This window comes from Poecile atricapillus, chromosome 4 (assembly GCF_030490865.1).
Source record: "Poecile atricapillus isolate bPoeAtr1 chromosome 4, bPoeAtr1.hap1, whole genome shotgun sequence".
Taxonomy (NCBI): Eukaryota; Metazoa; Chordata; class Aves; order Passeriformes; family Paridae; genus Poecile; species Poecile atricapillus.
Window position 1 is genome coordinate 35131248 of NC_081252.1, and position 25874 is coordinate 35157121.

A 25874-nucleotide genomic window follows, 5' to 3' on the forward strand; every position below is an offset into this window, starting at 1 on the left:
AGGACTGATGATATTCAGCACCCATGTAGATCTTTGCTAGAGATGGCATTTTTAGTTTCCTGGAGGACTCAAACTGTGGCTGTGTGGTGGATCTGGGTAACGAGGCCAAAAACTAACTGGATACCAGGAAGGCAGAGGAAGCAATAAGGACAAATCTCTTTGTCTTGATTGAGAAGTTTTGGGAGGGTTTCTTAAATTTTTAACTTCAGCCCCTGAAGTTCTAAAGTTGTTTCGGGGCTGGATGGGGGACCCATACAGCCTTAAATATTTTGGGGGGGCCTATATAGCCATGATACGTGCAAGACGTACAAGAGAGAAACTGAGTCTGCGTTGCCAGAGTCTCAAGCACGTACTAAATAAATTTCTTATCCTTTGACCTGGCTCTTTCCATTATATAACTGAGCTGTTTCTTTGCCTCAGCCAGAGTAACCCTTGAGACAGTGATAAACAACCCCTCTGTTCCTAATAAGTGACATATTTCCAGTAGCAACTGAAAGCTGTCCAGCCAAGCTGGGCTGTCTTCTGAAAAGCAGACTTGGAGCATACCGTAAATAGCAACCCTTCACTTAGAGAGCATGAAGACAGAAATGTACTGCGCAAAGCAGACTATGTAGTTACTTTTGTTATTGTTATCCTTATAATTTTTTTGGCTTAACTGTTGTTATTTTTAAATGGAAATAAAAATAACATGTACAACTTTCCAAGTCTCCTACCCTGATGATTACAAGCAGTGTTTTGGGGTTTTTTTAATCAAATAAATCAAGTATTACACTGTAGCTTAACCTTCATTGCCTGCAGATTTTGTGGGATTCTTTGTATTTTGGAGTACTGATGGCAAGGTCACTCTGAAAATCATGAACCTAATGTCTTACGCTGAGAACATGAAAAATAAACTATCCATTGAAAAATCTAGGCTGCGTCAGACCAGGGTTTCATCTGGAGGTGCTGGGGCATGCCCGGAGAAGGGCAATGGAGCTGGTGAAGGATCTGGAACACAAGCCTTATGAGGAGTGGCTGAGAGATCTAGGGTTGTTTAGCCTGGAGAAAAGGAGCCTCAGGGGAGAGACTCTATTGCTCTCTTCAGCTGCCTGTAAAGGAGGCCGTAACAAGGTAGGGGTTGCTCTCTTCTCCCAACTAGTAAGCAACAGAACGAGATGAAACAGCCTCAAGTTAGGTCAGGGGAGGTTTAGATTGGATATTAAGGAAAACCTCTTCACAGAAAGGGTTGTGACAATTGGAACAAGCTGCCTGGGGAAATGGTGATCATGATTCCTAGAGGTGTTTAAAAGATATCTACATATGTCACATAGGAACATAGTTTAGTGGTGGACTTGGCAGTGCTGGGTTTGTGGTTGTACCTGGTCATCTTGGTCTTTTCCAACCTAAATGATTCTACAGTTCTGTGGTCCTGGCTCAGGCTTTTCAAAGGAAGATGCAAGAACCCACGTAGTGGATGAATATGGAATAACAGTGCCTAGGGAGGAAGCTTCCATTCTAAACCTCTTGTAATTAAAGGTCAGGGTATATTTTTGATCATTAAAGCTTTACTTCTCTAGAAAAACGCTTTTGTTGCAAATTCCACCCAAAGTATCACATGCGGTAATCTGTATCCTTAAATATGTCCTCTGAAATTCATGCTAAGCATTTATCACCAGCTATGTTTATTTTTAATGTTACTGCTCTCCAGTTTCATCAGGTATATATATGTGCTTGAGTTATGAAAATAGATAATTTATGTTTGCTTTCTTTAACCTCTTCATCTTCTGTGTCACTGCTGTATCACGTCTTTCCCAGCTTGGCATTTTTACTATGGTTTTCACATGAACACCTCTATACTTTTAAGGCTTCTCAAGTGCCATCTGTTTTTGTTGTGTTTTATTTGGGGTGGGACAAACAAAACATGACATTCCAAGGGAAGGCCTAATCTAGCATTACATAGTGAATGAAAATAGAATGTTTAATTGTATATATTATCCATGTTCATGCCTTCAGCTTTTTACATTATCCACTCATGTAATAACCCCCAGAAGTATTGGCATTAAAAAAGTAAATGTCTAGGTAATTATGACAAACTAATGTATATGTAGTTCAGATAATTCCTGCCAGTGCATATTGCATTGCCCATACTTAATTTCACTGGCGATCACAGTGCCAATACAGCTAAAAGTTCTGGTGACTCAATGCCCAGTACAAATTTCTTTGGATATAATTTTTTTCTACATACATTATAAATATTTTTAACTAGAGCTTTAAATAGAGCTTTATGTTCCTAGGCTTTCTCCATTATTAGATTTTCACTTCAGGTTTTTTCTTTTTTATCAGTTACCTCATCATAACTCAACTCACAATTATTTAGTTGGCACTCCATAGTCTTTCAAAGGCTTTTTTTCCCCAAAAGTTTTGTACTGTAGTCTATAAAGTGTGCCTCAAGTATTTTTCAACTTAAATATTGCAACAGATGTTTCTCTGTTTTTGAATATTGCAATATTCAAATTGTCTGAGATGCCAGCTTTGCTCTGTAGAATAGCCTCACTGATTTGACATATTTTCAGATTGTTTTATGACTGTTTTTTATCATCCTCATTTAGAACTATCTTTGAAGGAGTATATCTTTTACTTGAATAAAATTTGAACTATCTGGATTATCCCATGGGAATTTATTGTGTTGAGACTTAGCACCATAGAAGGGAACAGAAATTTGGCCTGTTAGGATATCAGAGACTTAGTATGATGCTATATAGCCTTCCTGAACTATAAATATCCTTGAAATGAAAAGGCATTCTCTCTATTATTAACTGAAAGGGTTACCATTAAAAATCACATTCATTCATCACGCAATCTTCAAAACCTTCACTTACATCAGAAAATAGATTTCCTCACACCAAAGTCAAAATAATATGGTCATAGTGCTAACAGAGGTGGACAGTCACATGTGCTCCACACCTTGTCCCTTCACCACTTTGCACAAAGAAAGGTTCCCCATTACATTTGGAAGTGGGCTGGAACTGGCAAGGTGCATAGATGCACTTGAAGACTACCCTTTATGGTTTGAGCTGATGCCAAGAGATATGGACTGATTTCAGGGAGCTCTAAATACCCAAGTTCTGTGAGGAAGTGTACTATTTCCTTTTCCTAATATGCTGTTTCAGAAATACCCTTTTCCCCTCCAAAAGCTTTGCAATGACATAAGCATTTCTCTCATGAGAAGGAATAGGATGAGAAATACAGAGTTTGGGGGGAAAATAGCAAAAGGCTGAGATATAAACCCATGTCTCACAAGAGTTAGAGCTAAACATTTATGTAGCTTTGCAAGACTACAACCCACTGTTGGGAAAAGAAGATGGATTGATTTACTTTTCTCTCCAAAGCTTGTTTCACTTCTTAATAAGGATAGAGAAAAAAATGAATCAATATATATGTACTTCTATATTCCCATATATTCCAAATCTACCTGTATAATCCTTGTCTGTTCATACTAAAGGAAAAACAGTATTTTGCAAAACTTAGAATGTAAGTTAGTGTTGCACTGTATTAGGAATGGCAATAGTGATGACACAGGTTAGTTGCAAAAGAGAGCTAGTTTTTTTCTTCAGGATCCTTTTTTTATAGGCAATTCCAAAAAGGGGTCTGAAGGGGTAAAACTTTCTTTGGGCATCAAACCAACACATCACCATCATTGGACAGTTAGCAACAACACCCCTTGCCCGTTTCTTGCAATTAAACAAGGAGACAAACAACACCTGCAAAGGTTGTTTTCCTTCTCCAAGGACTGTTTGAGTTCCTCCTCACAATTTCTCAAGCCACACTTTCTCAGGCCAGTGGGAGAAAGTTATGTGACTCAGTTTCACACAGACACTGTGCTACCTGTCTGATCTCTCGCATTCAGCATCCACAAATTTAGAGCCAGTTTAGAGCTTAGAGCTGCTCATCCAGACACACAGGCAAGTATCCACTTTTGTGCAAAGTGCAACTGATTTCAGTGTAGTTATACATAAATTTGCTGGTATTAAAGGGCTGAGCCTTAAATGCTTATATTCATGTTATGGAATTTTTTTAATTATTAAAGTAGTTATTAAATATTATGTTTTGTTAAAATATTTTTATGGATGAGTGATAAATATGAAAACAGAAATTGTGTCACATTGATTACCTTTCAGAAAAGCAATAATAAAATGTTCTGCTCTCATGATCATCGAGCAATTGGAAAAGAGGCATTTGTACAAATAAACATGACTCTTCTAATCTTCCTCATGTGTAGTGCGAAAGCTGTGTATGGAATTGAATAGAACATCATTCCTGTGTTAGAAAGTACTCCTGTAAATAAGGTAATGATAAATTTAAGTGGTTTAGTCTTATTGTCTGTTTCTACTGAAATTGTAAATGAGCTGATTTGTTGTCCCATTTCCATGCTGCATTTGAAAATATAATAAAGAAAAATGTGAAGTCCAAAGATGCTTCAAAGTTATTGATGCTTGTGTGGTGTGGACTGCTCAGACATGAAGAGAGGAGAAGGAGCTCCAAACGTAGTTTGGTCACTTGAATCACACCTCTAAATAAAAGGTGCCATTTCTATTTTGCAAGTCCTAAAATACGACAGGTCTTAAAAATACACCTACGAATAAGCCTTTGAAAAGAGATTTCTAAGCATATCAGTGTTGTTCTGCTCGATGGTGCATAGCTTAGCCATTTTTCAAAATGTCTCAAACATTTGAGATCAAAGTCCTTATTCTACTTTTGTGTGGTTTCCACTTATAAGCATTGTTTTAGAGCAGTCACATATAAGAATTCCAATGATTCAGTCAATTACATACACATATATAATCCAATGCAACTTTGCTTTATGTAGGCTGTGGGAGCTACACCAGGAGACAAGGAAGGAGGCCCACTAGAGGTCTCCCAAACTGTGTAAAAGAACCCTACCCCCTTCTGGCACCTGCTAGCTCATTTGGGTCTTGATGGGCTTCCAAAGTCAGCATGTAACATGTGGGATGTGGAGGTCACTTATGCTTCGTAACGTGTTTGCCGAACTTCAGCATGGACTACATCCAGCCTGAAAGGGTGGCAGTTGCCAGTCTGAAGGTCAGTGTTTCCTCATGGGGATATGTAGGAGTGTTCTGGGTGTGAAGGGGTCTCTCTCAAAGCATTCACTTTGTTCATTTTATTCATCTGTATGCTTTCAGAGTAGAAACTCCTGTCATTTTACACCCCCGTTCAGATGCACCTCTGTTCAAATGCTGGACATTTATGCAAGTTTGTAAGGACTTGAGTTAAGTGCCCAGAGAACAGGCTTGCTCAGGTACTCATAGATGTTTATCTATTTATGACTATGTGTGTGATGACTTTGGTTATTTATGTAACCAGAAGTAAGCTTTCTGGCTCCTTTTCAATCAGATGACATCACTTACTGATCACTAACATCTTTGGTTCTATCAACATGCATGAAATCCTGACATGAGCAATACTGAAAAATACAACTCTTTAGAGTTGTGTCAGCTCTAAAGAAATATTGAATTGTGGATAACTATTGGTCTTCCTGCCTGTCTGCTGTAACTGAGCTTTGCAAGATACAGATATGCAATCAGAATACAAATTCTGGTTAGTATTTCTAAGCATTACTAGTCACTGGTATTAGAAAAAATATGTGTCATGTAGTTATAGTCACATCACTATATCCAGATTCAGTAAAATTAAGGGTAAACTGTATTATTCAAAACACATATAGATATAAAGAGATTATTTCAAACACTGATAAAACCCACTTATAGCATTACAAGATTTTTTTTTTACACTGAAATAATTCTAAGCTATTTATATATAAATATTCAATGGCTTTGAAACTGCTCTTCAGAGAAATGAAACTCATCTGAAAGTATTTGTGGCACAGCAGCCTAATTTTGCTACCAGTATTTGCATTTGTCAAGAACTTAGCAGCCTGAATGCAGATTGTCTATCAAATAGTTATACTAAGATCTGTCATATTTATTTGAATGGAATATTTATATCTATTGAGTTTGAAGCAGAAAAATAACATGTCTTGATTTACTTTATGTTGCAGGAATTTTATGTTTATAATATTTAGAATAGTATTAAGAATTTTGGTTGTTGAACATGTTTAATTGAACCAGATTTTTTTGTGTAGCTGTTGAACTTCAGCTTTAGTCTTCTGGTACTTCAGTCCACACAGAGCAGGAGTAATGATGAGACAATTACATAGCTATGAGCCTTCATTTAAGTACTAATTCAGCTGAAGAGAACAGGAACTGTATTGAAGACATCATCTTCCAAACAGCATTGTTTAAAGGCTGAACTGAATTACAGTTTAATTGGTTAATGAGATACATCCAAGAAGATATGGCAAACAAATCCATAGGTTAGAGAAAATCAGGAATCTAACAGGAGTAGGGGAGTAAAGGTGAACTGAAGAGCAGAAACAACCACCCAGGAATGATGAGACACTGAAGCAAAACTTCTACTACATTTGGAGTGTCTGTCTTCCCTAACCCTTGCCACTTCACATTTCCTCTCATTTGTCGTTTCACTGTCTCTTCCCTAATCTTCCTCTCTTTCACCTCCTCCTTTTCATCCTTCTCAATTAATTAGTTACTACTTCTACTGCACTCATTATTTAATTAAAGTTGTCTTCCTAATCTTATCTCTCCGCACTTAAGTCCTGTCTTTCCTAATCCACCTCCTTTCCTTCATAACCAGTCCACCGACACTCCCTAGCACTCAGATTTGTTTCCTCATTGTAGTTTGCCCTGTTTTATTTCCTGTTCATCTCCAGGCCAGATTTGCTTACCACAGCAAACCTTTTTATCCCCATTTTCATCTCACACAATGACTTTTACACACTTTTATTCAGGCCTTCATTGCATTGATCGTTCAAGATAGGCTAGTGGAGTGAATCAATTGGTGCTGCAGACCCAGCACCCACACCACTGATATGTTGGAGGTCTCCCAGTACACCTCCATGGGAAAGTTATAATTCTGCAAGATGGCTATGAGGTGATCATCAGTGGTAAGATTTCTTTCAGAAGGTGTCTTTCTTCTCAAAACTAAACTCCTGTGTAAATATCCCCGCTATTCTGTCTGCCCTAACTCTTATGACACCCTTCCGAAATCCCTCTTATTTTAACTTACAGTACATACATCTCCTTATGGATGGAGTATCTCTGCCTCTGAACAGCTTCCCTGTTCCACACTGCACAGAGTCAAATGGAGAGAATGTGTTGTAGCCATTCACCTGAATCTAGGCTTGGAATCATCTACAGAAGCACACCAGAGTTTTATTTAGGCCATCTGGGACTTTTCCAGAGAAGAGATGAAAAGCTTCCAAGGAACTGATCTGTAATATTTAAGAATGTACAGATCAGATTCAAATTTTCCACGTTTCTTAAAATTGATTAATTTATGTTTAAAAAAAAAAGGCATCAGGCTCATATACAAAGTAGTTGCTAACACTTCCTAAAACTTTAACTCATCAGAAATTTTTAAAAAGCTTTAACATGGGGGATGTAAAAAATCATAAACTCTGAGTTTCTCATCAGTTGCTTCATTCACAGAACTATCTAAGTTATTTTGGCAGAAATAAAGTTCAAAATGGAATATGAAGGCTTTCATCCCATGTATTTTTCCAAAGTCAGAAATAGTAAAAGACTTTTAAAATATCAGGTCACTTTAGTAAAAAGCAACAGTCTTTATATTTTCAGAATTTTAAAAATTATATTATTTAACCCCTTCATTCAATAATATGTTTTAAAAGCAGACATAAATACTACAATTTTTTTTTTTTTCCCATAAGATAAAATGTTATGGGTAAGGGCTGAGCAGCTTAATTCTAACAATTTTTTTCTAACTCTTCCTACATAAATATAGGTTAAATTTCTGCATATTATAAATATATTAGAATAATCTGAAATACTGAGGAGCAGTTAAATTATTACTTAGCTATACTGCAAAAGAATGTAGAGTAAAGCCTACTTCAGTATTATTATTTCAAAGCATACATTGGTTTTTGTATCTGGAAATCCAGGTAATGCTGCAGCAACTGGACTGCCAGCTGGACAAGAATATGAAGATGATGTATGATGAAGTATGATATAAATGATGCATTATTCATACCAATATATTCTCATTGTTATTTCCTTGCCAATTCACTGACTGGAAATACACTACAAAGGAAAATAATTTTAAAGCTTTTTCCAGTAATATTTCAAAGCTATCCCATGATGAACCACTGGAGTTCATGTCATCCAGTTAAGAATGCACAATATTCCAGAGTATTGCCAACATTTTTCTTTATTGGTTACACACTAGTCTCTCATTCCCACAGCACCATAAAAAATTAGAACTTCAGCTTCACAGCCATGTGGATCACAGATCATCCTATAAAATATGTTTAGGTTGACACTAGGTTTTTGAACTATGTATTTCATGTTATGTTTCTAATACTGTTGTATGTTGTGCCCTGTCACAATATATTTTGAAAAGAATACCACTCCATTAATGTTCAAATTTGTAAAAAATACTCTTTTCTCCTTAGACTCCTTAGTCTAGTTAGATATTTTGAGTGGATTTGTAGATGTAAACAGTGATATTGTCATTCCCTAGTGCTCCCTCAGCCTGCCAGTTACTGTCAATAGCCCAGAATTTAACATGGACTAAAGGAGATAGAGGAGCTGAAGATGCTGAGATTGTCAATATCTTTTTGGGTGGAGCTCAGTACCTCACAGGATCATTCCTTCCTTCAGAAAGCAAATCAGCAATGCCCAGTATGAATGGTGTGAATAGGGGTGGACCTGAAGCAGCTCTTAATCAATGCAAATTATGAATATTATTACAAGGACATATTCTGAAAGAGTAAACCGGTTTTGAGATGATAGTTCTTAATTTACACAAGGGCTAATCCTGATCTAAATGGATTTGTAGGACCAGATTCTTAGTCCTTGCCCCTACACTGTTGGACAAGAGCCTAAAAACTCTTCTGCACGAGGAGTCCTATCACACACATAGAAAGAGTAAGCCTGTTCATGCCTGAATAAAGCAAATATGACTTGATCCTTTGTAGCTCAACACATTTCTGCTCAATCCTGTGAACCACTGAACTGAGTAATGTTAATTCCATTCATTAAAAAATCAAAAACAAAGCTAAGAAAGAGTGCTCAGTCCCTCATGTAATTGGAAATTAATGAGAAAGATACTTCAGTAGTGGTTCCCTGCATTCAATTCAGCTGTCCTGTTTACAGCCTGATGAATGGATTTTGATCTTTTATTCGTGCAGGAAATAATGAAAGCTCTTATTTTCAGTGCCATACCTGGTCATGACCAGCTAAGTCATACTAAAGCAAAATGGTCACTGAGATCAGGTAAAGCTACAGAAGCTGATTTATTACCTTTTTGATTGTCCAGTTGGTATTCTCCTCCTCAGTTTTCAAGCCTCTGGCATTTCTATTTTTTTCCACTCATTTTATTATTAATTGCTTGTGTACTTACTGCGACCTACAAAAATATTTTGTCACATAGAATTAGTTGTTATGGTTGTATATTTCAAGCAGAAAATTTCTGTGTGCAGTAAGTTTTAACAAGTGATTATAGTAATAGCTTTCTTGTGCCTGTTTTATATCTTACAAAGGCATAAGGAATTTTATTTTGGCAGAGACAGGAGATGATGGCAAATAGACTGTCCTTTTTTCTTCTGTTGTAATGCAGCAGAATTCTGCTTATGGGAAGATAAATCAGTGCTGGTTTTGTAGTGGAGGCTAGTTATTATTTTAAGGGCATTATAAATCTCTTCTATCAAATTTATAGTCATGGACCGTATTTATTCTTCCAATAATTTCCAGGAAAGCTGTTTGTGAGGATCTTTCAATCAAACTGGGACTACTCTAGCTACTGAAAGATCACTCAGTCACCATGTCCCTTCACCCTGCAAACTATGGGCAGACAAAGACCTTGTAGTCAGAAGTACCACACTATTGTAAATGTACCTTTAACATCTGCAGTTTTTGTTAAAACTAATATATAGCTTTATGTAACTTAGAGAAATTAATGCTAATTGAATAGATGAGAAGAATGTTATTCATTGCACAGACTAATTCAAAACTGCTAATGCAGTTATCAGATGGAAGTCAGATTTCTCATATCAGTTAATTCTTATATGAATATTATGGCACTAAGAATAGCTGCTACATGTTGAGACAGTGGAAAACTCTAAATGCTTTTTGCATTCCTGTTCCATTTCTTTTTCCAAGGTTGTTAGCTTTGATTTGTAGTTCTTTATCTTATACTGAGTGAATTTTTTTTCATGCAGGACCAAGTGCATTAATAGCTTAGGGCAATATAATGAGTTATTTTAGGTAAATCTGCCCATAGAACAATGTTTACAGCTGCTAAATAATACCATTTTGGTTTTCAAGGTTATTAAATCGGGTTCTAACTTGTAATGACACTATAAAAGGAAAATAAACTATAATAAAATATATAATATTTTGAAAATTAAAGAGTTTAAGAATCTGTCAAGTATTCAGTGTATAAAATAAACATTTATGCGTCACTTTGCAGATGTGAACTTGTTCATTTTAATGTATAGCAGATTACAACATCCAGAAGGAAAAAAGAAAAAAAAAAACCCAAAGCCTTCCAGCAACACATTCCCTTTTCTATAGTCACTCATCACTCATCTCTGGTGTATCAGGGACAGAAAGCAAAAGGAGTAAAGTATAGGAATCACCAAGTGACATCTGACATTTATTCACTTGGAACTGCTGAAACAGCTACAAAAAAAATGAAAGCAGAATGGAAAATTTCACTACAGAGAAATCACTATGGGGATTAAGCAAAGTCTAACTCATTTGCATGCAAAGTTGTGCTAGCATGATCGTGCTACTTTTCGAATGTCAGCTTGTGTATTTTTGCAGTGCTGCATTCTGCCTTCAGGAGGTATCAGCCTCTAAAATAGCTGGAGTTTTTTCATCTTGCCCAGATCAACTTAAATCCAGGCTAATCTTGTTCCTCCCCATGACAGGTTTGTCTGGATCCTCAGTTTGACAGCACCATTGTGGGGCAGTCTGCAGGCACCCCTGGTACCTGGCAGCACTATGTGGGCAGGTAACAGCTTATCTGTTACAGCTACTAAACTGCAATTAGGAAAAGTGTATGTAGCCAGGTAGAACCTTCCAAAAAGGATCTGTCTGTCCAGACCCAGTCCTGTGCAATGTGTTTGGGCTTATCAGTGGTACCAGGGACATTGCAGAAGTAGCCTGCCTGCAGTGTGAACCACCTTTTGCTGGTGGCTGAGCTTAGGGAGGAGGTTGAAAGACTAAGGAATATTAGGGAAAGCAAAAGGGAAATAGATTGGTGGAGTTCCACCCTTCCATCCTTGAGGGAGGCCCACCAGGAGCCAGAGGACTCCCATGCCTCCCACTGTCAGGCAATAGGAGGACACCTGGTGGATGAAGGGGAGTGGAAATGGATCCTTACTCAGGGAGGTAATAAAAATTCCTCCTGACCCCCATCACCTACCCAGGTGCCACTTCAGAACAGGTATGAGGCCCTGGATTTAGAGGATGAGCCAGATGACATAAAAAGAAATTATCTGCCCAGTGGGCCTCCCAATTACACTTCATCTGTAGGATGGATCACCACCTCTGACATTAAAAAGGCAAAGAAGGGTAGTTGTAGTAGGTGACTCCTTCCTGAGGGGAACAGAGGGCCCCAAATATTGGCAGGACCCATCCCACAGAGAGGTCTGTGCCTCCCTGGGACCTGGGTACGGGATATTACCGAGAGACTGCCTGGGCTGATTCAGCCTTCTGATTATTATTCACTGCTCCAGGCTGGCAGTTATGAGATTGAAAAGAGGAGTGTCAAGACAATTAGAAGGGATTTCAGGGCACTGGATCAAGTGTTTCATAGGGCAGGAGCACAGGTAGTGTTCTGCTCAGTCCCTTTGGACTCGATGATCTTGGAGGTCTTTTCCAGCCTAGTGATTGTGTGATTCTGTGATCTGAAACAAACTTAAACACAGGATTTTGAAGCGTTATGCTAAGATATTACCTAAAATTCTGGGGAAAATAGACTTGGGCCAACTCAGCACTTTGCTTGCTTCCTGCACTGAGACCATTGTGCTCATAGGATGCAGCTGGTAATTTGTGTAGCTGACTTCCTTGGCTCTAGTTTAGGCTTTCCTACATGACGCTCTGTTAACGGGATTTTAGAATCATACATTTTGCCCGTTCAATTGTAAGTTTACCGTCACCTAAGTTATGCTTTAGAATACTTATATTCCAGCCTAGTAAATTCTCCTGATATTCACACCAGATGAAAAATAAATGCTTCTGCAGGTATGGAAAAGTCTGTGTTAGTACAGCATCTCCAGTGAACACACTACACACTTTCTATTCCCAAAGTAACTGAGGAGACTGGTAAGCAGCAGCTACTAAAAATAACCATCTAAATCTTACTGACTGGTGCCCAACCCAAGAAATTTCCTTGTCTCAAGGGAATTTCCATACTTGTGTTGCTTTTGCTTAAGCCTGGACTAAGAGAGGAGATTTATAAAACTAGAAAAAGCAAGTGGTTATAGTTCCACCTTGATGGGAGCGGGATATAACATAACCATTGCCACATAATGACCTGTGACAAATTAAAGTCTGAAGTTATCTGTAAATCTCAAGTTCCTTAAAAAGGGGATGAGTGGAAAGAATGATCCAACTCAGAAGAGATGCATTAACTTGACTGTGATAAATTAATAGAGAACTAAGGTTGATTATATTTTTATCCATTGAAATCATTCAACACTGTTTATGGCAGAAAGAATTTGATGCCTTTTTATTTTTTAGTAAGAAATACACACTTTGTTGCTAAAAGTAATAGTGTTATTAGTGTTGATGTAAAATGCCTCATAGAAATTTAAGCGTATGATGTGGTACAACACAACATCTTGATTACAAGACTGGAATGTAAAATCAACAAGGAGTGGAAGAGCTTTTTGGAGCCCTAAGGGCTGAAGGCAAGAACAGTATCTTAGAATAAGTTCTCAGCTTCATGATTCAGCTCAGGAAAGCAATGCTTCATGATGCTGTTGAAATTCTCAGCCAAGACACGTGACCTAAACTGACCAAAGGGATATTCCAGACCAAATGGCATCATGCTTGGTATATAAGGCTGGGAAAGATGAAGGAGGAAAGATTTGGAGTGATGACATTCATCTTCCCTACTCACCATCACGTGATGGGGCCCTGCTCTCCTGGAGACGACTGAACATGTGCCTGTAGGAAGCAGTGAATTGATTCCTACTTTTGCTCTGCTTGTGTCCATGACTTTTGCTTTCCTTATTAAACTGTCTCTATATCTTAACCTATGATCTCTCTCGCTTTTGCCCTTACAGTTCTCTCCCCAGTCCCAGTGGTGGGAGAGTAAGCAAGGGGCTGTGTGGGACTTGGTGGCTGGCTAGGATTAAACCATGGCACTGAGCTGTGAAGACCTCCAGAGGACAGAATGCTTAAATAAGATGCTGCAATTCTCAATTCTGTTATGAATCTTCTAAAAATAGTCCTTTCTTTGATTACCAGGTCATTTTAAGTTACATCACAATGTGACCATGGAGATCAGACATCATGTACTTATTAAACCTGACATCTGAAGGCTTTTCCAAAAATAAATTCTCCCTTTGCAGAGAGGATTTCTCAATCACCTTAATCTTTTGTGGTATTTGAGGATAAAAAGGCTCTCCAATGACTGGAAAATTTCCAAAAGGATGTCTGGAAATTTTCAAAATAAAGACCTATATATGATTCATGAATTGACCATTCATTCATGAGATTATCCTATCATACTTCCTAGCTGAGGACTGAGGGAAAGAGGCACTGCATTATTCAACTTTTAGGTTCTATGTCCCCATATATTAGATCCTTCCCTGATATATCAAGAGATATTCTTGATCTTGATCTTGTTTCTACCATGTGAATCACCCATAAAGGATGTGCCTGCTCTGCCTGCCCCATAGGAAACCCCCTCCACTGCTGGCTTAGTGGTTTGAGTACTTAGGAAACAGAAAATCTAGGTTTATTTACCTTTTCAACCTGATGGTGGCCTAATCACCCCTATTCCTCTGAGAGGCTTTGAGGAAAGTAAGAGATGTTCTCTAAGTGACCAGGTAAAGTGATGTTTGTGTTCAGTAGCAGATCCCAGTTTCACTGGATGACAGGAAGAAAACATTGGCTGCCTAAGTCCAGCTAATATTGCTTAGTGTGAGCGAGAGAATGCTGAACCCTTACTTGCATATTTCTTTTTAGAGTTTAGTGGAAACTACAAAAACCAAACTAGGATTTCCCAACTCTGTTTTCTCTTTTCAGTGCTGTAACAAGTAGATAATAGAATCATTTTCCTGGCTGTTGTTTGGGTTTTTTTCTCTCTCTTCTAATCTTGTATCCTTTGCACAGTAATATATATTCAACAGGAAAGACTTTAGATATTTCTGTTGTTTTGTACTGGAAAGGACTCATATTTTGTGTATAGAATGGGAATTCCAGGAAACTCTGCTATGTCCTCTGCTCTTTCCAGTTTTGCTTAAGAAACACTTAATCTCCTGACTGTTCTGGAAGCCCAGGAATCTTCCCAGTCCACATTGGTTCTGAACAGAAACAGTGCACTGAGCATCTGAAGAAATTCAAGAGCTCATAAAAGGACACAACTGTAAGTTTAGGTGCTGCTAGTGTCTACATTAAAGCTACATGGTTTTATTTTCTGTAGCTGTAGTAGCAAGTAGGGTCATAAGCTGTGGTATTGGACAGAGACAGAGCAAAGTGTTTCATTAACCATTCAGGCTGATGAGTATTTAATTAGCTTAATTATGTTTATAAAACTGGGTAAGCAACTTCATTGTTTCTCAAATGGGGAAGTTGATGCATAAGGAAAATAAGGACCTTTTTTATTTTAACTGTTCCCTGCTCTGAGTTCAAATCAAAGACCAAATGTATTTTTCCCAGCTTTTTCTAGTCAGGCTTTTAGTGAATATTACATAATAAAATTATACAGTGAAGTTTGCAAAGAGGCACAGAAATTAATACCTAGAAGAGACTTCCAGCACTACCTCCCTTACCTGATATCGTTATTTTAGAAGTGTTTTCCTAGAACATTGCATACAGTATTCCAGATGAGATTTCCACATGCTTTAATACTTCTCCATCACTACTTGAAATACTACATCTAGTTGGAAACCACTCAATGCCACTGATGTATTCCAATCTTTTCCACATTGCAAATCCTAATAGGCCTAATTCTTAAAATTTCTGCTTTAGCAGAAATTCTTATTCGTATCTTTTCCTCTGAGTTTAAATTAATATTATTTTCTATTTCACTGTTATTTTGCTAAACCTCATGATCATTCCTCATGTATAATAAACTATTCTCCCCTTCCTTCATAATTCCCCTCATCTTCAGTGTCATAATTTTTTTCTAACACAAAGCCATTAAGGAAATAAACATCACTTAAGGGAAACATAAATTAAAAATATAAATAAAACACACCTCCAAAGTTAGTTTAAGACAGTGAAGAGGAAATCATTATTTCTTTAACCTTTTGCCTCTCAGAGGAATATATTCCAATTGTGGGATGGATTTAATCAGGATGTTTACAACCATAACTTGGAATCTTGAAATAAACTACATACAATCAATATTTCAGAAGCTCCATGCTGCTGTATACTTCTTGTTTGGGGAAACAAGACAACAGCATATAACAGATTATTGTTATGTAAAAATCCCACTTATAACTCAAAATACAGAAGAAGAAAATGTTGGTCCTAAAGTGCCATCATTTTAATAGGAAGCAAAATTGGGTTTGAAAAAGTCTGGAAAAGTAGCATCATAACTACTGCATGATACAGTCATTCTTAAAAAACCAAGCCAATAATGAGCTCATCTGCCAAACTAACTGCTCACTGTTTATGCTACTGAAAAGATGTTTCAGAGAAAACTGAAAGAAGCTGAGGGAAAGGTTCTGAGACCACTTTTTTTTTTTTTTTTACCCCAGTATTTTGAAGAAAGGCGCAAACATGATTTAGGTACTTAACTTTCATTTAAGATGGGTTGATATTTTCTCACCCAAACAAATGAATTTTTCTAACTTCTTTATGATGAAACTATACACCATTTATTGAAATTTAATCAAGTAGTGGAGTTAATTGAGCTCCAACAGGGCTTGCCAGGCAGGCAGATTGGCAGCAGCAATAGCTATCCCTGATGTTTTCACAAAGGGTTTGGGTTTTCATTGCCCAGAGATCCGAAGCAGATCTGGCCAGGCTGTGTTTATGTGCTGCAGAGCCATAAAACCTGACCACATCTATTAACTTTTTAGCTTCAAAGGGAGAACTGGAAAGCTGTGTCTCACCAATGCAGGCAGGTTACATTGCAAACCAGTGCCAGCTTGGGTTTGCCTTCAGTTTTCATCTGCAGCAGGTCAGAAGCAACTCAGCATTAAGGTTCAGCCTCTCTGCCTGCTGTGGAACTGAGGGGTAGTTGGACACGTTAGGAGAAAGAGACTCTTTTATCTCTTTAATCCCTGTAGCAGCCATTGTGGAAGCTCAATTCTACGTGTGGGCTCAGGGAACAAAAAATGGAAGGAGTGCAGCTGGCTCACCATGCATAGTGTTTACTCAAACGCTGCCAATGCAGTTTCTAGTAGGGAACTTGCCTGGAATTTTTGGTTGCAGGTCCCTGGAATGACATTAAAGTTACAAAATATTGGAATTTCCCACTTTTACTCACAGTATGAGTCAGAAGCAGATCCCAGAATTAATTGCAGTTTGAAAGAAACCCCTTTTGCAGGAATTGTTAGTAGGAGATAACTTTCCACCCCACAGCCCCAAGAATGTCAGTAAATAAAAATGCTGTACAGAGACCTGGAGCTTAAAGTTTAGTGAGAGTCAGGGCCTCACATTGGCATCTACATGTCAATTTGACCAAGCTCAGCCGTGAAATGGCATTGCCTCATGTAAGATCAATCTCCATTTCTTCTTTCCTCAACACAACCCTTGATATTTTCAATGTTTCTTATTTCTCTAAACTAAAAGAGGTTTGGTTTGATTTGGTTTGGTTTGATTTGGTCCGGATAATGTGAAATACAACTGATAACCCCATAGAATACATAATTTAAGTTTATTTGATGACATTGTGAGGTAATGTGTTTGAGGATGTTACCTGCATTTCTACATCTGTTCTCATCACACACTTTCACGGTTATTTCAGAATGACTAAAAGCAAAAGATAAATGATTGATAGATAGATAGATAGATAGATAGATAGATAGATAGATAGATGGATAGATGCATACATACATACGTACATACATAGCTAGATAGATAATGTATGTCCAAAACTAAATTTGCTTAATAATGCTTATCTCTCCCTGCTCTTAGAAGCGTTTTTTTCTGCCTTTTTTTCCTCTTATTAAACATATCTGTGTTTCCACTTCCTTTTGAACTGAGATCCAAGTTAGAGATCCAAGTTACCAGAGCTGCAAACAGTATACAGAAATCCTATATGTTGTTTTGGTGGTGCTGTAGCCAGGAAAAAAAAACCAAAAACACAGTAATTGATTAAACAGACATATGTTGGTAATCATATCTTAAACTCTGGACTCTAAACAGTAAGGCTAGAAGGATATACTTTAAATAAAATACTTTTAAAATATTTTCTGTTTTTCTCTCTTATTGAGACCTTTCCTAAGTTTTTTTAAAGATTGCAGACAAGAGACAATAATTGGATTCCCAGACCTGTCTTTATTACTTGAACTATAAAAGAGAGGTCCAGAATGAATGGTCTAACTTTTTGCCAGAATGGATTCATAACTTGTATGAACTGACTCTGGTTTTGCTCATCTAGGAAAAGCACCCTATCACACTTATGTATTTAAAGGCAGTCTGCTGCTCAGAGAGCTCAGAGAGTTGTCTTTAGAGATGTAACAAGCAAAATAGTAGTTTTAATAGCTTACAGATCTGCAACATTTATGTAGATGCTCATTCAAAATTCAAAAAAACAAACCAGTAAATCAAAAATAGAAAAGGAGAAAGACTGAGAATAAAACAATAATTAATAGCTTTAAAAATGCGTAATTTTTTTTGTTGTTTTTAAAATTATGTCTTTCTAAGCTAGAAATGTTTTCTCTAAAAGCATACTCAGTCTGACACTCTGGTACATTATTTCTTAGCAAACGTGCTGCTGTCTCAATGTAGCAGAAATCTGTCTTGTTCATTTTCCATCAGAGGTTTCTTGAGTTATTCCTAAGAATGAGGGATTCATTTTGGACAGAAAACACCAGCTCCTTTACAAAAAACATTTAAAAATTAAAAGGATGAAGAAGCATTCTTTTCTATGTATACAAAATTAATTACTTCCTTAGATTTCCAGTAGACTTGACTGATATATATATAAGTGATTTTTAACAATGCACTGCTGAATGTTATAGGTTCCTTTCTGTACTGAGAACAAAACATCTTTTCAGATTGAGCTTGTATTCCTAGCTCAGAGAATTTCCATTATGTCCACTATAGTCCACGTACCCTCAAGGGGAATGGCTCTGACATTTCCCTGATTCTGTAGAGCTGGACACCTGAATGGACCCCAAAATATGTCAGTGAAGTGTTATGTCAGTGGCTTCACATTCAAACTCTTGGCTAATATCAGAATTTCCCAATTCAGCCTCTCATCAGATCCATCAAGGACTGAAGTTGAGTGGTAATTTTGGTTCAGACATCATCATTAGAGCATGACACAGAAACATCTCCTTGTTTAAAATGTTAGTAAATATGATTATACTGTTAATCTAATTCTATGCATGTAATAGGTGTCTGAGGGAAAACTAATTTACTCACTCTACTCTACTCTACTCTACTCTACTCTACTCTACTCTACTCTACTCTAATTTACTGGTTATACTAACCAGATTAACATGCAGATAGAAAAGTAAACATGTTTTAATTCTGATTGCACTGGGGTTATATCTTCATACTACATAGTGCCAACTTTATATGACTGGAAATACCCTCTGAAATTACAGATGGGCATAATATTGGTTTCAAATCTTTTTTTTTTTTTTTTTACACATTCTTTATAGCTTTTTCATATCCAGCCTTAGATTAGAAATGTAATTTTTAACCCTGAAAAGCATTAGGAAAGACATACTCTTAATTGTGGCCACAAAATGTGGCATACATGCTGGACAGATAATGAAAAGTTTTCACATGTTTCTAGCCCACATCAGTTTGATGGTCTTTGACTAATTCAAGTAAGCTTCAAACAAACCCCCTTCTTCAAATTAAATGTAAACTTCAAACCTCCTTAAATTTGCCTAGAAAAAAATATCCTGGAAATTAATATTACATGAACTTCTATGTGATGATATTATTTGCATTGACCAATGTCCAGGGCAATTACTTTTAATCTGCTTTGCTCCAAATCAAACATAACTGCATTGAGAGAATTGCACTCACAGCAACTTGAAGTTATCATGGTAGATTAAAAATATCTTAAGACTTCCTTCCTTTTTCCACCTGCAGCTAGGAACTTGATTATAGTGTCCTTAAATTCCATCTGAATCTCTGATAATTTTGCCAGAAGTACTGATTATAAAGCAGCTGTTACATATAGGCACAATAGTGCCTATCTCTTGGTGAAAGAATATGGTCATATACAAAATATAAAACGGTATCAAAACTTAAAAAATAATGCACTAAAAGAAACAGAGGTGGCAATAATTGTTTCTTTCTTGGATCACAATGTTCAAATTACTAGAAAATACATTTTCTTTTCTTTGGAGTGTGTCTGAATGGTACTTGCAAATCAATTGTACTGGGAAAGAGAAACTTGGCTGGGATATCACAATCTTCAGATAGTTTACGTAATTTAAGTATAAATTTATAAACTATCTTGATGATGCCTTTAATCTCTTTCATCTCTTGAACTAGTTTCGTTTTTAATCTTTCCGATTTTCCAGCTTCATTAGGTGAAGAGTCACTTTGCATTATAGAATAATTTAGTCTATCCAGAATGAATGCTTCTGGGGACAGGTGCAGCCAGGTCCATCTACAGAAAAAACTCTCTGCTGACCATAAGTGGTTTGGTATCAGATCTCAGCCCAAGTGCCCTGTTTTCAGTTGTCCAAAAAGGAGAATCTATGCCAAAAAAAAAAAATTAAAGGAAAAGAACGATGTTTTTGACTCAGCAGATATTAACACACCTTGTAGGAATTCCTGGTTAAGGAACCAAACCTGTTCATTCTTTGTCATGTCCTTGAACCGAAAGAAAAAAGAAGAGGGATGTGTATCAGTATGAAGCCTTACATTTCTAATACCAGGCCTGAACTGAAATTCTCTAAGCAGGAACAGGGTTCTTTCATATGAGAGAATGATTATGACTCCTCAGCTTACATACTGGCATTTGTTCTTCTATATTTGAAGATCATTTTATTCTTTCTGCAGTGTTTTATTGTACTCTGTCAGTTTTTTTAATTCAAATCCTCAAAGGGTCTTAAGTCTGCAATGGAAAAATGTAAAACTACAGAAAATTATTTTCCTGACTAATTAGAACTTCTGCAGGAAATGTTTTACCTCATTATAGAACAACACTTGCCATTCAGTCCGTCACTGTTAAAAGAAAGTCCTGGTCTTTCTCTAATTCATTGCTTGCAATGCACACCAGGACCCTTCTTTTTGGAATTGATTGGATTTTTTGTCCCCTTTTGCTTCTTGTGTACTCAGAAATCACCTTGAACAAATCTCCCCAAGGAAGAGACCTGTGTGACAGCAACCTGAAATTGACCCCTGGAATGAAATAACATTTAAAATTAAATTATGTATTTGTTTACAAAAATGTTGACTGACTAAATGCCTTAGGACTGCCAAGGTTCTCCTGTATTACTAAAATGATTTTAGAAAAATTGTGGTCGTGTAACATCTGCTTTCTCCTGCTCATTCATGTCCAGTCTGGTCTACCTGGAAATCCCTCCATGACCCTCTGCAGCCAGTGCTGCCCCTCTGACTTTGTCAGCTCCTTTATCTGTTGAGGATGCCCTGGTTCAGAATAAACACACAAGGCATTTATCATGAAAGGAGCATGGCTGCTGGCCACAGACATGGCACCAGAGGAATCTGTGTGGTTCTTGGCTACAGTCAATTCCAGCCAGGAGAAAATATTTTTTCTTCCTTCATCTTACAACTCCCAGTTTTCAGGGCAGGAATTTCATTATAATTTTGATGGGTGGAAAAGCTACAAACAAATACCTGTTTTAGGCTGCAGGTAGACAGGAAGGGTGCTATAGGCTGTCAAAGCAGAAGAAACAAATAAACAACCTAAATGTTTCAAGAGAAACAAAAATTTTTCTAAGTGTGTTTTATGGAGCAGCACCTATTCTAGCTCACTCAGCACTGTCAGGGTTGATGACTCTGCAGCCATCCCTGCTGTCAGGAGAGAAATGAGAAGTCAGAAAGAGTCACTAGCTGTGTCTATTGTGAAACACTAGGAATAAATTGCTTTGTATTTTGAAGCCACAATGCCAAATATTTGTTTAAATGAAAATTTAGAAAAAGTGAGTGGAGGACTTGCCTCTCTTAAATAATCTACTTACCTAATTAAGAACTTCCAATCAAAACAGGACTTGCACTTTAATAGAAATGCACATATTAGACTTCAGTTTGGTCTGAAAGCTGTTGGTAGGGTCTAACCTTATGTTTATCTTAATTAATATTTCCTATCCTTACAAACATCCTAACTTTTCCCTCATCAAAATAAGAGGCAACAAACTTGAGTTGTGAAACAAAAAGGGAAAAAAAAAACCAAACCAAACACAACAGCAATTGGGAACGTGTGGTTGAAAGTGAGTATTTCTGCACTTGCTCATGTGTGGCTTTGAGCAGGGAGCCAAGAGCAGGACTGATGCTTTTTCACATCAGCATTCTCACAGATAAGAAGTTCTGCATCATGCCCTGTCAGCTTTCCATGAATCCCACTAGGGAGTTACTGGCTCTTCTTCAATCCCTCCAAAATCCTCCTAAAATAGAAAAAGACCAAACAAAAGACACTTGGTCTTCATTAGACCTTCAGTACAGTATGACAGGGCATTTTCTATCCCATTCCTATGCAGCATTGTGGAGGATTCCTCCATGACTGGAAGTCTGTAAGCCTCTGCTGAAAGAAAATAATGCTCTTGTAGATATTTTGGATAACAAGCACTTCTAATGGCAAGTTTTATTGTATGTGTCTATATATATATATATGTATATATATATTTAAGTTCAGATTTCAGTTGGTTGAGCTTATAGTTTTGAAATCTTAAAACCAGAACATGTAAGTTGTCAGCTTTCATTAAAAAATGGGAAAACTTCTAAATGTAACTCGCATATTCTAACCTAAAGGTAACTTCTCTGTCTTGTTCTATATAGACACTGTGCCTCATAAGACCTAGGTCTGAAATTATAGATATAATTTTTATCACATGCTTTAAAGCACGTAAGATAGACTGTAGCCAGACCAGTTGTCCAAGTTTCTATGTAAACAAAAATATAACAGCAACGTTATTAAGATGAGAGCCAAACTTTCTCATTTAATCCTTAACAATCCTATGGAAAATTCTTTGTTAATTTTTGTCTCTCCTTGAAATCTGAATCACTAATTATAAGTAGGAGTGAGATGGGGTTGTGTTTCTTACAGACTCATAGAACAGCCTAGTGCTGATGTGTTTGTGAACTGGTTCATATAAGGAGTCCCACCAAGGTCACTACTGAGGACAGAAATATGCACAGCAGTAAATGCAGAGCAAAATATTCTCACAAAATACCTTCCTTCTCTGATTTGAGTACAGTTGCTAAAAACACGCTTCATGCTTTTACATAGAGAATCACTTTTACAAGTTTGGAGTCACAACTGTAAATATATTATTCAGTTAGAGAAAGAATAACCATGACCCAAATTTCATGAAGAAATAACCATTTTAGTCTGAAATCTTACTCCTACTTTATACCCTTGAGCTTCTCTAAAGTTTGTACTTAAAAAAAATAAGACAATGCATTGCAATACTTTTCTTCCAATACAGAAAAACAAATATTCAAAGAATATCTGAATATTCTTTCAAGGTGGCAGTCTAAAAAGGTAGTTTGCAACAAGTCTTGTTGTCTGTTTATTTGCCTTTATTGCTCTAAGGTGATAAACTGGTTTACTTTTAGTAACTTTTACAATTGTTTAGTCTGACTTATTATGAGGTAATTTAGTCTTCAGGAAATTAATTTAAACCAATGGAGTTTTTTGTTTTGGTTGGTTTGTTTTTTCTATAAAGCTTCCGAAAAATCTTGTTGACCAGGAAATTTCTAAAGGGTTGGGTAAGGTTATGAAGTCAATAGCCTAAAGAGGAAACGGCAGCTGGCAGTTTTGGGTATATTGAGCAATTGCATTTTCAAGAAATCCTTGTTTGTTTTTAGCCTTTATGGTAACCATTCATGAGGCTTCATGTGGCTGGTGTTTCTTGTGTAAGGGAAAAACCTGCCTGAGAGATTTATTTTAGATGTTTTCTTTTTTGTAACTGGAAAGTAAATAATAATTACTTTTGTAAACACAAAAATGCAGAGTTTCAATACTAAGAGTAGGGAGGGGTAGAATACTCATGTGCATGGATATCAGAAATATATGCAATTAAATAAAGTAGTTATGGGAATTTGGCAAATACTTTCCATTTTTCTCACATCCTTCTCTTTTCATGATATTCCTTTGGGACTTGCTCATAAAGAACCCCAGGCAAAATTTCCCTGAAGCCCCTCTGGGACTTTCTCAGCATTTTGGTTCAGAATAAAACTTGTGCTAGACACCAAGGAAGCAAGGGACTGGACAGCAGCTCTGCAGAAAGGGAGCTGGGGCCATGCTGATGGCAAGTTGAATATAAACCCTTGTGCCCTGGCAGCCAGGAGGGCAAAGTGTGTCCTGGGGGGCATCAGGCACAGCATGACCAGCTGAGAAAGGGAGGGGATTGACCCCCTCTGCTCTGCACTGAGCTGGGGCGGTCTCACCTCGAGTCCTGTGAGCAGTTTTGGGTGCACAACATTAGGAAGATATAAAGATTTTAGAGTGTCCAAAGGAGGGCAATAAAGATGGTGAAGGGCCCTGAGGAGCAGCTGAGGTCACTTGGTCTGTTCAGCCTGGAGGAGAGGAGACTGAGGGGAGACCTCATTGCAGTCTGCAACTTCCTCAGGAGAGGTAGGCACTGATCTCTTCTCTTTAGTGACCTGTGACACGAGCTGAGGGAATGGTTGAAGCTGTGTCAGGGCAGGTTTAGGTTGGATACCACGAAAAGTTTCTTCACCCACAGGCTCCTGAGGAAAGTGGTCAGAGCACTTGAGTGACCACAGAGTTCAAGAAGCGTTTGGACAATGCTCTCAGGCTCATGGTGTGATTCTTGAGGCTGTGCTGTGCAGAGGCAGGAGCTGAACTTCAGTGATCCATGTGGGTTCTTTCCAACTCAGCATATTCTGTGATACTGTGGTCAAGACCAATAATGAACACTAGGATGGACTGCTCTACAGACACTGCTATTTATCAAAGTCAGCTAGGCTCTAATATAAGAAAAATCTGAGATTGTGCTTTCATCTACCAGTTTCAATTAATATAAATTCATAGATTATGGCAAGGATGATCTCTAAAATGAATGTGTGAGAGAAGTGACCTTGTTTTTTTATTTAAAAAATAACTAATTTTAATAGAATATAAGCATCTAATAGTCATTCTAATTTTATTCTTTTTTTTGTGGGTGTGATCTAAACAGAAGATAATCTAGAAAATATATATAAAAAGACACTTTGAGCTCCCATATCAATAGAATCCATTGTTCAGAATTCTTAAGCTTTTGAATAAAGAAAATAATCAAGGGATGTTAAAGAAAAATACCATATCGTAAGGTATATGTCAAAATGCAATCTTTAAAAAAATCAAAAATATCTAGCCAAATTAATTGTGTGCCTTTTAAAATGTTACCTCATATCTTAGAAAGCACTGGAACAAGTTAGTATTTCCATATGGAAAAGTTCTGTCGCTGGTGGGGCCTTGCATCATTCATCACTTTCTTTTTTTTTCCATTGAAAGCAAGAGGTAAGGAGGGTTAATTATGAGGAAAGGATAAGTGTAATGCTCCAAATAAGAAAGAGGTATAGCACATGTTGATAAAATCTGTACTCTGTATTAAACATGTGCAGCCAAACTCAGGTCTAGAAGCAAGCAAAATATTTTCAGCTTTGAGCAAAAGAAATAGGTTAAAAATCCAGTTAGTGAGTAAAAAAAAAAACCCTCAACTCAAAAACAAACAAAGAAACCTACTAAAAAGTGTATTAAGTTAAATGTGTTAAGTTATCACTGGAAGAATCAAGCTAGCTGATTAAACATAACTCCTGTATGTGAGAAAACCCATCAGCCAGCATGACAGCCCAAACAATAGTGCTTTCTACCGAAGTAGGACTTATCTCTAATTAGGGTCTAGTTTCTCTCAAATTCCATTCAAGATAGAAGTTAGAATATTTGGTAACTTGAACTGGTAAACTCTCATTTTGGAGGTCAATGACATATCACCATCATGACAACTGCCTGAGAATGTCTCCTTCAGCCTGCAGTCCTGTAAATAGGTATTCTGGAAAATATTTCTAAACTGTGTTTCTGTCAAAGCATTTTCTCATTTTCTTCCTGGGAAAGGTATGTATTCTGTACTTCTTAAGGTTTATCTAACTAGAGATTAATACCCAATTTAATATTATTATTAGATTGGGGAAAATAATCCTGTAGCTGATTTCATACTGACCATATACTGATGTTTGATTTGTGTTGTTTATTAGAATATTATAGCCTTT

The 25874-nt window shown here is 37.1% G+C and overlaps 1 protein-coding gene across 1 annotated transcript in view; it reads left to right on the forward strand.

The window, feature by feature from the left end:
* GLRB (glycine receptor beta) overlaps positions 1-25874 on the forward strand; it is a 93387-nt gene that overhangs the window by 798 nt on the left and 66715 nt on the right. Inside the window, exon 2 of the mRNA XM_058838573.1 lies at positions 914-1110. The gene's annotated coding sequence lies outside the window, so the exon portion shown is untranslated. The remainder of the gene's footprint in view (positions 1-913; positions 1111-25874) is intronic.